At 34.0% G+C, this 14,188-nt stretch overlaps 1 long non-coding RNA gene across 1 annotated transcript in view; it reads right to left on the minus strand.

The window, feature by feature from the left end:
• Positions 1-541: 541 nt before the first annotated feature.
• The window catches only part of LOC309634621, a 44,985-nt gene continuing 31,338 nt past the window's right edge, over positions 542-14,188 (minus strand). The window contains exon 4 of the long non-coding RNA XR_014248252.1: positions 542-1,788. This is a non-coding gene — a long non-coding RNA (uncharacterized lncRNA). The remainder of the gene's footprint in view (positions 1,789-14,188) is intronic.

The following is a 14,188-nucleotide window of genomic DNA, read 5'->3' on the forward strand; positions in this document are numbered from 1 at the left end:
GCCTTAGTTGGGGAAATTGGGTTACAGTGCCTCTAAGTTCTCCTCAAATTCTAAATTGTAAAATTTAATTCTGGGATTTTGCATTTTGATTTTAAAGCATGGTATCAGACGCAAGTTGCATTTTTATAGACTGAGCACCTATAAATCATGGACAATGATGTTAAAATAACAAAAGATGATAACTCGATAAAAGAAGTTTAAAAATCATTTCATGTTTTATTTTTTTTATTTTATTTTTTTTTAAAATATATTTATTTATTTATTTGTGGCTGTGTTGGGTCTTCGTTTCTGTGCGAGGGCTTTCTCTAGTTGCGGCAAGCGGGGGCCACTCTTCATCGCGGTGCGCGGGTCTCTCACTATCGCGGCCTCTCTTGTTGCGGAGCACAGGCTCCAGACGCGCAGGCTCAGTAATTGTGGCACACGAGCCTAGCTGCTCCGCGGCATGTGGGATCTTCCCAGACCAGGGCTCGAACCCGTGTCCCCTGCATTGGCAGGCAGATTCTCAACCACTGTGCCACCAGGGAAGCCCCTCCTGTTTTATTTTTTTAATGAAGCTGTTGGAGTCTATTGAAGTCTGTGTGTGTGTGTTGGGGGGTGTGGATGTACGTGGGGAGGTGGTATTTAAGTACACTGTTGTTTTCTGGCTACCCATTTGTGATATAGTTTGCTGATAGACTATAAAAAAAGACCAAAAGAAAGTCAACCTCACCTTGAAAAAAGTGCATGCTTTTTTTCTAGAGAGTTTATGTTAGTATTATTTTGCTGTATCTGTTTGTCATTTAAAACATGATATTCATATAAAGTTTTATTGCTAGTGGCCTACTGTCAGCTGTCACAAAACTGGATGTATTGTGCTATTGCAAGCTTTGTATAGGTGAGAACTTTACAAAAGTAATTAACAAAGCACATTGAGTATAATAATCAATGCTAACAACAGTCATGTAGATAAAATTATTTACATAAACAAAATATCCTAATTATGAATTATTTCTTGATGAAGCATGAGAACTATAGATGATAACCTTTTCAATATCTTTGATTCTCTGAAGCACTTCTAGTTCTGGTAATAGTTTCAGAAATCTGTCATACCAACTGCTTTGGGAGATTAACATCTCTAATGCCTTCTTTGTACTAGTAATATTAAGCTTTCAATAACTGTCTTTTGGATGGTTGCCACTTAACTCTATACTGCATGTAAATTTTAGTCAATGTCTTTTAGGTAGCTGATTCATTCAAAAAATATGAATGCATACTATATGTATCTACACATCAAAGATATAGCAGTTTTTAAAAATAGAATTCTTTACCTTTATTAAACTTATATGACCGTATTGGTCAATTGTCAAAATACTTTATCAAGTTGTTAAGTGATAATAATTTTCTTCATTTCATTTTTTGAGTTCTGCTGGCTATCTTCATCATGAGAGGAGTATCAGTCATGGAAAAAAAATACTTCTCCAAGTATTTAAACAAAAATGAATTTAATAACAGAATATAAATTTGTACAAAATTATTGACATAGAATCATAGAAGAGGTTAAAAATGATTGTTGATTGCTAACTAATTACCAGTGCAGATTACAAAAGCATATATATATATATCTCTCTCACAATTACTAAGTTACTAAATATTAGTATATTAAAGAAGCTGACAATTGCTTACCTCCTCAGACTCCTTTGTCAGAGAATGCCCTTCTCATCATTGATAGCATCATGTGACTTTGATACTTCTGGGCATAGCATTTGGACCAGAACTGGACATTTGACCAAAGGTGAACCAACTCATAGACTGGAATAAACCAATTATATTTGATTCATTCTTTTTTTCTTCCAACTTTATTGAGATATAATTGATTTATAGCCAAATAAGTTTAAGGTATAGAGCATAATGATTTACATATATTATGAAATGATTAGCACAGTAAGTTTAGTAAACATCCATCATCTCATATAGATAAAAAATTAAAGAAATAGAAAAATATTTTTCCTCATAACCATTGGTTTGGCCAAAAAGTTTGTTCGGGTTTTCACAAGCTCTTACAGAAAGACCCAAACAAAATTTTTGGCCCAACCATGGAGTGCTTAGGGTTTACTCTTTTGACAACTTTCACCTATAACACACAACAGGGTTCATTATGGTCATCATGTGGTACATGACATCCCTAGTGCTTCTTCATCATATAACTGGAAGTTTATACCTTTGACTGCCTTCATCCAGTTCCCCCTCCCCCCACCTGCCCCTGCCTCTGGGAACAACAAATCTGACCTCTTTTTCTATGAGTTTGTTTGTTTTTGAAGTATAACTGACCTACAACACTATGTTAGTTCCTGTTATACAACAGAGTGATTCGATATTTCTATACATTTCAAAATGATGATCTATCTGATTCATTCTTTTGGTAGTTTGAACCATGAGATATCATATCCTGAGTTATTTCATTAGGGAATATTTTTTTGGAACCACTGATGTTGACAACTTGGTTCATACACTTCCAGGATTCTGTTTGTTTGGCTTGTTTTATCCTTGAAATTTTTAAAACTTTTTTTTGTGTTCTAAGATATTTATAATCTTACAGGATCTTCCCTCCTCCTCCCTCCTGCCTTGAACAAATTTAAATCAATTTCTCTTCCTTGAAATAATATTTGTTCTGATTAATAAAATAAGTCCTAAATTTGCATTTTTGAATTATGTTTGATCTTCACAAGTGCTAAATCATCGAGTTCCTATAATTCAACATATACCTGTATGGATATATATAGATTTACAGACATACTTTTATGTAGCTTAAGAAACTTTATTTGTTCAAACTTGTTCAAAATTTCCAAGTAGTTTTGATTGTGAAATGAGTTCTTGTTTGTATGAGACTAAGGTCTTCCATTGATATATCTATCTATGTAGGTAGATAGATGGATAGATATATCAATATCTATCTATATATCTATCTATAAAGATATTGATATCTATCTTTCTATCTACCTACACTTCTGGAAACACTACATTTCTGAAAAAGTGATAACTGATACGGTACAGGTTACTGTCTGTCATGCCTTACTTAAATAATCATTGAAACATTTCAAAATATATATATAGTTAGCCTGTCCTAAAAACCACAGATAAGTGGTTTTTGGTGGTCATTTCAGAAAGTTCAGAGGTTGAGTTGGAAGAACAAAGTACAGAGCTACTTAAAAGGGATTCTCTTTTAATGTCTGAAAAAGATATCTGGGAAAGAACTTTGGAATAGGAAGCTGAGTAATTCTATTTTAGTAATTTACATATTTAAGTGTTCTTCTTTTAATGATAAAATCATAGATCTTTAAATTAGGGAACTTGTTAGATATAACCCATTTCAACATCCTCAGAAAATTAAAGTCAAGATTATGTGGTTTGTGCAAGAACACAAATAATGGTCAACATTTATTGACTTTTTATTGATATTATGTACCAGGAAACCCTTTAAATATGTTATTGCATTTGATCTTCACAACAATTCTATGAAATTGATACTTATATTATCTCTTTTTAGAGATGAGGAAACTGGTGAACAGAGAGGAAAAGTACATTGCCATGTTCACAGGGCCATAAGGATTCTGGGATAGACCTTGAATCCTGCAACAGGATTCAAAGCCCTCATTTGTGACCACCAAACATGCTTTCAGTCGTTCGTTAGTACAGAGAACAGTCCCAGACTTAAAGCTTGGAAATGATGATTTTAAATCTGGATCCTTCTTCTGCTGCCCAGTGTGACCTCATTAGGGCATCTGGAGTTCCACCTGCTTTTGCCTCTGGCCTATCTCTCCTACTTCTAACATCACCCTCCAGGAATTCCTAGAGCTATTCTTCAACTTTTCAGGCTCCACTCTGACTGTTGACCCTTAAGATTACCCCGAATAACTTTTCTGAAACTCTGGCTCTCTACAGCATTTCTCTCTTCTGCAAACTTCATTGCCTGTGTTAAAAACAAGACAACAGGCTCAAAACAGAGTTGCTTATGTTATGCCCCATGTCAACAAACTGAGAATTTAATTAGCTCTGGCTGTCACTGAAATAGAATCTTAAACCGGTCAATCAGGAATTGCCTAATCAGTATTAGTTAGATAATCTGCCTGATAGACCCCTGCCAGCCCCTAAAGGAAACTAACCTTGCAATAACCAGCTCACATTTTTGCATAGTATAATTTCCTTGTTCCTGCTCCCTTTTGCTTGTAAGTCTTTCATTTTGTATAGCTCCTTCAGTTCCTTTCTATCTGCTAGACTGGATGCTGCCTGATTCAAATTGATTTTGCTCAAATAACTCTTAAAATTTTTAATATGCTTCAGTTTATCTTTTAACACGTGTAACCTCAAAACTCCCCTTTTCTCAAACCTTTTCCTAATCCCTTACTTTCAGGCTCTCACCACTCTTCTTCCACATTCCATCCTCATCCCCTTATGGTGGTTTGACCCCGGCCAATGTCATTGGCATCAACCCTTACTCTCTATCCTCAACTATTTTTAAGAGTCAAGCTGGTCTTGCAGGTCCTGCAGAGCAAAATGGTTCTTTCCCACCAGGGCCTTCAGGCTTGTTAATCCCTCTTATGAACTATTCTCCATCCCTTTCCATTCGTCAATTAAATCCAGCCTACAGCATTGGCACCACTTGGAAGTTTGCTGGAAATACAGAACCTCAGGCCTCTGTCCCAGGTAAACTGTACCAGAATCTGCATTTTAATAAGATTCCCAAATGATTCAAATGCACATTAAAGATTAAGAAGCCCTATCCTTTCAGAGCACTCCTCATAATTATAAGGACATGATTGGAATCTATTGTTTATATAGATCTTCCTCTTATGAAGGTGAGCCCCAGGAGGGCAAAGGCCTCATCTTTCACTTTCACTGCTTTATTCACACTTCCTGGTACAGTGCCTTGCACAAAATAAACTCAAAAATAATTATTGAACAATCATCAACAAATTTCATATATTTTGTATTGAGCAAAAAACTCTCACATATCTAAATGATCAGAACAGCCTAGTGAAGATGAGCTACAGCCATAAAATTGCTTAAATTTGTATTCTCTCCAAAGAATAAAATAGTGTCATTATTATAGCACCTTAGATAGAGCATAATATTTTAAGCTATATTCAATTCCATGTAAAAAAAAAAATCTAAACTTTGGCATGTATTAAAGTTTTAAGAGTTTGCCAAAATACCCAATAATTGTATTATCAAATGACTATAGTTAAAAAATAAATGGATTCTAGCTAGTGCTCAAAAGACAATAGAGAATACATTTTTCAATATGCTGTTTGTTAGCTATAAGATTGAAATCAAATAATCTTTTTTGGGGGGGCAGTGAGAGGAAATGCTATTTTTTTCTACCTCTCAAAATATATTTATAGGAATGAGACTTAAATCTGTATTTGAAAGTCTGATATCCTACTAAAAACACTGTAAGAAACTGAAAGTTTATTTTTCCCATAAATTATAATGGAAACTACTAGTTCCTAATTGCTACTACTACCATAAAACATAAAATTAAGTGATAACTATTTCGGATACTGTTAAAAGCATATCTAGTGGACAAGATGAATTTCCTCTTTAAGGTTATCGTCGCTATTAAATCAAAGCCTCTCGAACAGCAAGAAAGTTGGGGTTGGTATTTCTTGCATGTTCTCTCCAGCTGGGTGTGATATGGATTTTTAAAGGTTCTGTGTTAGTGACACAACTATCCAATCCACTTTGATCTAATAAGAAACTGTCCTTGCATGAGCCCATAGTTTGTCTTTGCTTTTGTTTTTCTGAGCAAGTCTTGCTGATTATCTCTTTCACCTTATACTTATGTTTCAGATGATTGGTGGTTCAGTCTCTGAATCACTGGACTGGACCGTTGTTTAGAATCCTGTTGTTACCTGCTTGACTTAAAAAGCCTTTCTCAATTTATAAGAGAAGCTTAGAAATGCGAAGTCCTCAGTGAAACATGTTTAGTAATTGAAGTTTCTGGCAAATTGCAGTCAAGCTCTCAGGCTTCCACAGGCCTCCTGAAGCTGACAGAGTTTCTGATGGAATAGCTTCTTTCTCAGGGGAAAATTAGGGGCCAGGAAAGGCACAGCTTATCAGGGATACAGGTACCAAGCCTCTAGGTCAGTACCTGTGATTTCAAGGGAAGTAAATGTGGAGGTCTGGGCTTCCCAGCTAACTGGAAATTTTGCATTTCTTTTAAAAATGGAATCTACCATGTCAACATGTTTACATAATTGTTATACAAAAGTTTAAGTGGAATCATTTTACACTGTGCTTTTTGTTGTCATTTGTAGCTCATGCTTCTCAGAATAACATGAAATGTGCCTCATAAATAGCGGAAGTCAGAGATTTCTGAGTCACTTCATATTTTGTCTTATGCATCATTTTTCTCTTACAGGCAGCCACCCTAATATTGAGTTTATTATCTGCACCAGCACAGTATTTTCTCCATCCATTACTTACTTGTCTGTTGCTTGAAATACTTAATTTACCTTGGCGATCTCTACAGAAAATTGCAATACTGATGTGAATTACTTTAGTACTCTGCAGCATCAAGGAATTAGCTACAGAAGAAAAAAAAAAATATATGTAATTGCATCAAAGGGGTGACTCCCACATTTTAGCAAGCCCACTCCTTGGTTTCTTTCACTGTGGTCCTTGATCTGGTTAGTTGTTCTGCAATATGTTTCATCTTTATGACTTAGAAATTTTAACAAATATGGCTATGGCAGCCATCAGACGGATTAATTTCGCTAAAGCGAAATGATTATCTTGTTTGACACGTGCTGCTGTGAAATAGAGATGATTTGAATGGTCTGCTGAAACCCTCAAGGAGTGCAGTGGTGGAACTCCAGCTCATGTTCAACCAATCCGGTGAACGGCTTCAATCAGTTGAACTCTGCTATTGAAACACTCCTTTAAAAATGATCAAAATGATATCTGCATTTTATTAGAAAAAGAAAGCATTTATTCTTACAAATAGGACACCTAAAAATGCACTGACTTTGGCGGCAATGCTGCCCTCAGGTGTAATAAAGTTGATGAGACCATGTAATAAAATTTATGGAACCAGAGCGAGTTCAATTTATTTAAATATGCTCAGTTATGTTTTTGTTTATTCCCATAGCAGATGTTTAATTTACAAACCAGGCAATTACGACAGCTCTTCCAAACAAATAAGAGCAGATTAGTCAAACGTTCACATCAATTTTTATGTTTATCATTAGTTTTATGAGGTGTCATGAATATTCAGTGGTAAGAAAAACTATCATTATGGTACCTGGAAAACCTCAAAATGTTGTTTTGCTTCTCTAAATGCTATTTCCCCCTTTCTGATAAAGCTTTTAATGTGGGTTGTCTCTTATTACAAGTTGGGCTTACAGGCTGCAGTGAAAAAAGCACTCATTCTCTCCAGGGATCTTGTACATTCTAGTCAATGTGCTGATGGCATTTTTGTGGAAAGCATGTGACAAGGTATAGGTGATCATGTTTTGATTTTTAGTATGCAGATAAAGACATATTTGTGCATTCTGTAACATTACCATGCAGATTTTATAAAATTTTAATTTTACTTAAAAATAACTCACCATACTTTTATTTATAAGGTTAATTTGCTTCCTCTTCTTTGCAACCCCTTTTGTTATACCAAGGGAAAGTTTTACTTTTCCAGATATCAGACCTGTTGCAGCTCTTAATGTTTAATCTGTAGCTAGGAAGTCTTAATGTGAAGCCATTTATAAGGGAGGTCTTCACACAGCAGTTTTAGTTTTCTTTTATGTGCTAAACTGTCAGAAGAAAAAGGCTGTAGCTCCATTATGAATCAGTACAACTACATAGCATGATCCATAAACAAGGACGCGATATTTCCAGGCCGGCTGCCTTTGAATGGATTGTATGCATTTGGACAAGCTCTGCCCTAAAAGCAGTGATACATCCTCAATATCCTAAACTTGATTCCCACAATGCATTTTTTCCCAATCCATTGTAGTGGCAGGTTACCTGTCATCAATCAGCATTCAGCCAGAAAAGAAAATTAGGAGATCAATGTGTTAAAATAGCTCTAGAGAGAATAGCTTCACTAGAAATATTTTCAATGTTAAGTTACACCAAATGTTGAAATAGAAACTGGAGGAAAACATGATTTTACTGTTAAAGCTGCTTTGAACTGAACTATAATATCATAATTTTGTGGGGTTTTTATAATTCTCACTAGCATACCTTTTTTGACAGCAACCAAAATATCATCTGCTTCTTTGTCATTAGTTATAGTATAAATCTCCCAGGGGTGTTAACTTTATCATACACTTGTGATAATTATATGTTTTGAATTTGAATGTAGGCCACATCAGAATACTATTTAGCGTATAGTCACCTCTTGGATTCTTACTGAAGCTTCTAAAAGCATTAGTCATTTTGAATTCAAAACAGTCCGAATTGATTTACATATTCCTATGATATTTATCTGCAAGGTAATTTTTAACACACACACACACACACACACACACACACACACACACACACCCCTTTTGACTTGGCTTGCTTTATTCCATTTCTGTCGGTTAGGTGGAGGATAATAGACTTAAAGCTGATTTATAAGATGTTCCTTTTTAATCTTGCTTCTTAGATCCACTAATAACAATAATCTGAAGGAGATGATGGGGATGAGTGTAGGACACAAAAAGAAACATAAACCTTAAGCAAGAAAGCATGCAGAAATAGACTTCTTACAGCTCTGGGTCTACTGTTCAGCAAAGGCGATGCCAGTCTATGGAAGTAATGAACAACTTTTTGGGGGGAGGAAAAGCAGACACTGGGGCACGTAAACAGAAAGGGCCACTGATAAATAATTGCACACAATATATTGCTATGCAGTATTCTCTTGGGAATCCAGGAGATGCAGAAAATGGTATGCCACTGGTGTTTAGATTATAAAGTTCTTAGAGTATGAATTACTAGTGGGATTTGCTTTCTCTTAACAGGAATAAATCCTTTTAGATTGAAGGCTGGTAAGATTATCTAGTAATCTTGCACACCAGTCTGTTATAAAGAACATAATGACCTCTGTAAATGATAGAATGATATTTTTTGTAAAATGCAAACCAAGCAGTTCCCATTTACAGTTGCTAAACTAATAATAGTCTTCCGAATGGATTTCATAGTTTGCTTCTAACGTAATTTTCTTTGGACCTTTATAGTTCATCATTGTTCTGCAGTGGCAAACATTATAACTCTTTCTTTCCTATGAGACAAAAACTTTTGACTTCCATGATACATAGAAAAATTTCACAGTTTTAAGGGTCTTCATAATAACTATAGGTCAAAATTATTAAATATATTTCAAAAGCTGTCAATTTATACTAATAAGCACTAAAGTTCTTATGGATGAAATGTGGGGAATTTGTTCTTCTAATGCATTTACCACAAAATCCAGGTTATTTAGATTTCCCAATTGTTAGATTTTTGGTAGTTTCAAACTATTAAAATGATATAGTACAATTTATTTCCTTTTTTTAATACAATAAATGTGCTTAAGTAAAATAATGCAAATATAGAAAGAATAGAGTATATAAAACCTTTTGCATATTGGTGAATATCAATTTTTTTACTTTACCAAAGGTTGAATTGTTTTATGTACAGCAGTTTTTTTTTTATAAAATAATATTTTAGTCCATTGTCTTACATGTATGTCATAAGAAAAAGATTTACATTACACCTTTTCATGTATATAACATTAACTTACAAAAATTTACACATTAATATATTTTTAAGATTAAGATAGAGTTACTTTTTGTTTTATTAATTCCTGAAAATAGACAACAGCAACAACCTGAGAGATTAAAAAATTGTATGATAGATGGAACACAGCACAGAAAATGTGGATTGTCAATCAGGTTACATAATTTCTCATTCTTTCATGCATTCACTTATGCAACATTGAATTGATGATTATTCAGTTAATCCTTTACTTCACACTTACTACTTTTTAGTTAATGGACTATAAATATAAATACTTACCCTCCCTTCACTTGACGAAATCAAAGTATAGTGTGGGAAATAGACTCACCATGTGAAAACTGGGGGACCAAGTGTGTGAGCTTCAGTTTCCTTAGATGTGGAGTGAGAGGCGATACTGGATGTCTCTAAAACCTTTGTCTCTTTTTACATTCTTTAATTTGTCCACTTTGAATGGTTATTTTTCAAAACTTAAAATAATCAATACACTAATATTAAACATCATATTTAGTATTTATATAAACTTATTATATATATGTTAAGCCCATTTTGAATGTTATGAAATGTATTTATAATTCTCTCCAAATGATGTCTTCAATGATCAATCCTTAATGATTCGAGGGTTCTTTCATTGACATATAATTGATGTATAAGATTATATTAGTTTCAGGTGTACATCCCTAGGATTTATTTATCTTTTAACTGAAAGTTTGTACTTTTTGACCACCTTTACTAGTGGTAACCACCAATCTGTTCTCTTTATCTATGAGTTTATTAGATGTTACAAATTAACATATTTACATTTTCAAATTATGAAAATTAAAATTAAAGGAAAAAAACACACAACATTCAAAATGAGATTTTTCTACTTACTCATATATATTAGTATTCAGTTACTGCATTCCTCTAATGATATTTTGGACTACATCTGCTCAGTGGTAGAAAACATTACAGTAAAATAAAAAATAACATGTTTGCTGTCAACAATAGTTTTGAAATATGGAATTGGTCTTCTTTTTTAAATACTCTTTCAGCTTTATGTCAACTTCTTTATTGACCCTCTATGAATTTGTTTCCCAAGCTGCCTTCCTCTTAACGCTTGCTCCAGTTTTATGTAAATAATGTACACAGTTTTAAAGGATTATTTAAACTAGTTCATTAAAGTTGCTTTCTTCAACTTGACTCTTTAAAGGTCAAATGGCCACATGATATTGAAGTTGTAAAGGAATTCAGAGATCATCTGGATTCATTCTTTTCTAAAATGTCACTGGCAGACAGCAATCTTGTTCTTTCTGAAATAACTCGGGGGGGGGGGGGGAAGAGTATAGCCTTTTCACCCCTGGTCAGCTCTAATTGCTAGAAAATGTTTCTTTGGCTTTACTAAAGTCTGCTTTAGGAGAGAAAAAGACAATAAGTCATGGTCCCTACTTCCAAATGTTAAAGTTAATGAGGGACATATTTTTGCAAACACTTATCAACAGTAGCAGACAGTGAAAAAAGCCATCTCCACCTGAGGCAGAATGCCATAGGAGCCCAGGGGAGGGAGGGATGGCCCCTTCCACCTGAGGGAGGGGAGGTTCCCTGGATAGCGTGTCACATAATAAAGACCTTGAAGAGAATGGGCAGAATTTAGAAAAGTGATGTTTAAGGAAAAATCATTCCAGTCACAGGGAATAAAAGGAATATAACTTAGCTATTGTTAGCAGCATTATTATTAGTAGTAATAGTATTACTTAAATAAATTATCATTAAATTTATAAAACAAAATTTAAAATATAAATTAAAAGACCATAGGTTTAAAACAAACAAAAAATAAACTCCTACAACTCTAGAAACTAGCAAAAGTCATTAAAGGTTTGGAGTAAATGAATAACATGTTTTATTACATCATTCCCTCCCTTACTTTGTCTTTGAGACAAAATTACATCCCATCCCTAAACTTGTCATTTACAGCATAAGATTGACTTATGCTGGCAATGTTACTTACCAGCCCAACTAGCTTTTAGCAGTTTTGAAACCCAAAGGAACAGTTCTGGACGTGTTGTTTGATTTCCAAATAATCTGAGTCGGTTTTCCTCTAAGTCAGCTTTGAAGAGTTGACGCTACTCAAACAAAACTGGGTTACTTATGAATTGCCTTGGGTAAGGGATATGTTCAGTTTTATTATTTGCTGGGAACTGAAAAGACCGATTCATGGAAGTGGCCTACATACAGGAATTAACTTGCTTTAAGTAAAGAAAAATCCTTAATATGAAGGAAAAACATGTAAGTAAATATAAAATAAATCAAGCTGTGGTAATATAATGAAAACTATATTAGTTGCACACCTAAACTCTGTCTAATACTATATCCTAACTCCACCCCTAGAAGTGTAATTCAGAGCAAGTTAGGCTCGCTTTGCTTTTGTTCCTTCATTAGTAACAAAGGGACCATACCCTACCTACCTCATAATGTTGTGCTAGAATTTTTTTCAGGTGATCCATAAAAAGTGCTAACAACAGCATATGTTGACCATTATTTGGTTGTTATACAGTTTACATTGATACACTACAAACACTATTGATTTCTAAATTTACTTTAGTTGTTATGTAGCAATTTTTGTAATTGAGGTTTGGATAGTATGCAGAGAAAGAGAAACATTTAACAAACATAAAGCATAATCACCAGTCATAATAGCTGATGACAGGTACTTCTAAATCATCTCAGACCCTCCAACTTTTGCAGAGGCAAAAAGCTGTTGTGTTTATTCTTTTATTCAATTAGTATTTATTATGTACCTGACGTGTGTCAGGCATCCCACTTAGGCTGGGCATTTGTGGTAAATAAGCCACAGATTCTAGTGGCAATTCCAGTATCAGGTGTCTTTATTCTTTTGGACCACATCTTAAGGGCCTGTTCTTATAAGGTCATGAAAAAAAGAGAAAAATTTTATACAAAGCTGAGATTTTAAAAATTGCTTATTTTGGCTGCTGCTGTAATAAACCAATTTAAAACAACAAAGGACTTTCTGCTATCATTAGCCACTACACATGCCTTTCTTGTTAACCGTGCATCCCAAGCACGTAGAACACAGCAGGTACGCAGCAAATATACAATGAAAGAAAGAATTATAAAACATTAAAATAGCTAGTGATGTTCTGTTAATATTTAACAACCAGTTCTCTGGGAAAAGGGCTGATTTGTAGTATTTGCTGGTCAATTTCTGATTTTTGTGGTATGAAATCCACAATGGCCAATATCAAGCTACCAATGTAATATCAATTGACTCAACATTTCTGAAAATTTAACAATCAGCTCTCACAAGTCTGTCTAAACCAGCTGCAGCTAAAATATATATGTGTTTACTCCTGGTTAAACAGAGGCCATTATATATATATATATATATATATATATATATATATATATATATATATATATATACTGTCTCCATTTATCATTATAGAATGTTTTTTCAGATTATTAGACATTATTTAAACAGAAAGTCTCAAAGTATCAAAATTGTTCTAAAAATTTAAGCTTAATCCCATATCAACCCTCTGAGGTATGTTCAACAGTTTTACCTATTTTACAAATGAAGAAACTGAGGGCATAGAATACTTAACTTGCTTTAGGTCTCAGAGCTAGTAAATGACAAAACTGGAATTCCAACCCTAGTATCAATAATTTGGTTCCAAAGCCTGAATTCATAATCATCATGTTATATTGCCTCTTGAATGATGAAAATGATAAAATACATGTTTATGTTTCTTCTCAAAATTTTACTCAATAGGATTTGATGATTGATCAATTCCTTGTTGCTTTAGTCCCTCTCTTTGGTTACTTATTTGCTTGTTTCTTTGTTTTGATGAAAAATCTTAATAGGCAGGAGATAGTCAGATCCAGGAGGAAAAACAGAGATTGTCGAACCTCTGAAGATTCAGCTCTGGAATTGCTATAATAGTTATGTTATAGGGGAGAAACCACGTAAATATCTAACAGCCTAGTAAAATAGTACATATTGCTTCTATACACCAAAAATTCAACTATATTACAGGCCCATTATATTCCTTAACTGTGCTTCCCTAGAAACCAGAAGCATCACACTAATTGGGAAGGTCTTTATTTCTGTCTCTCAATACCTATAGCAAAAAGAGGCTATAATAAATAACCATCAATAATTACTAAGAGCTGAATTTTAAATTTCAAAATGTACTTTTTCTGATGCATTAACTGTATTTTACCTTTAGCCTAAAGTGAATACTAAATTTTCCACATATTAAACCACCCCTGATTTGCTCTTTGGTACCAAATTTATTTATATTTTGATCTGTGAACAGTCTGAGAGAATTTATTATCCATGTATTTATAGAATGTTCATCAAACAAGAGACCTTGGTACTTTGGGAAACACAGTAACTTGTGAAAAACCATATACATTAGACTTGTCAGTTGGATTCCCCAGGGCCATCCTCTCTAAC

Source organism: Balaenoptera borealis (genome assembly GCF_965194805.1).
Source record: "Balaenoptera borealis genome assembly, chromosome: 9".
NCBI classification, from domain to species: Eukaryota; Metazoa; Chordata; class Mammalia; order Artiodactyla; family Balaenopteridae; genus Balaenoptera; species Balaenoptera borealis.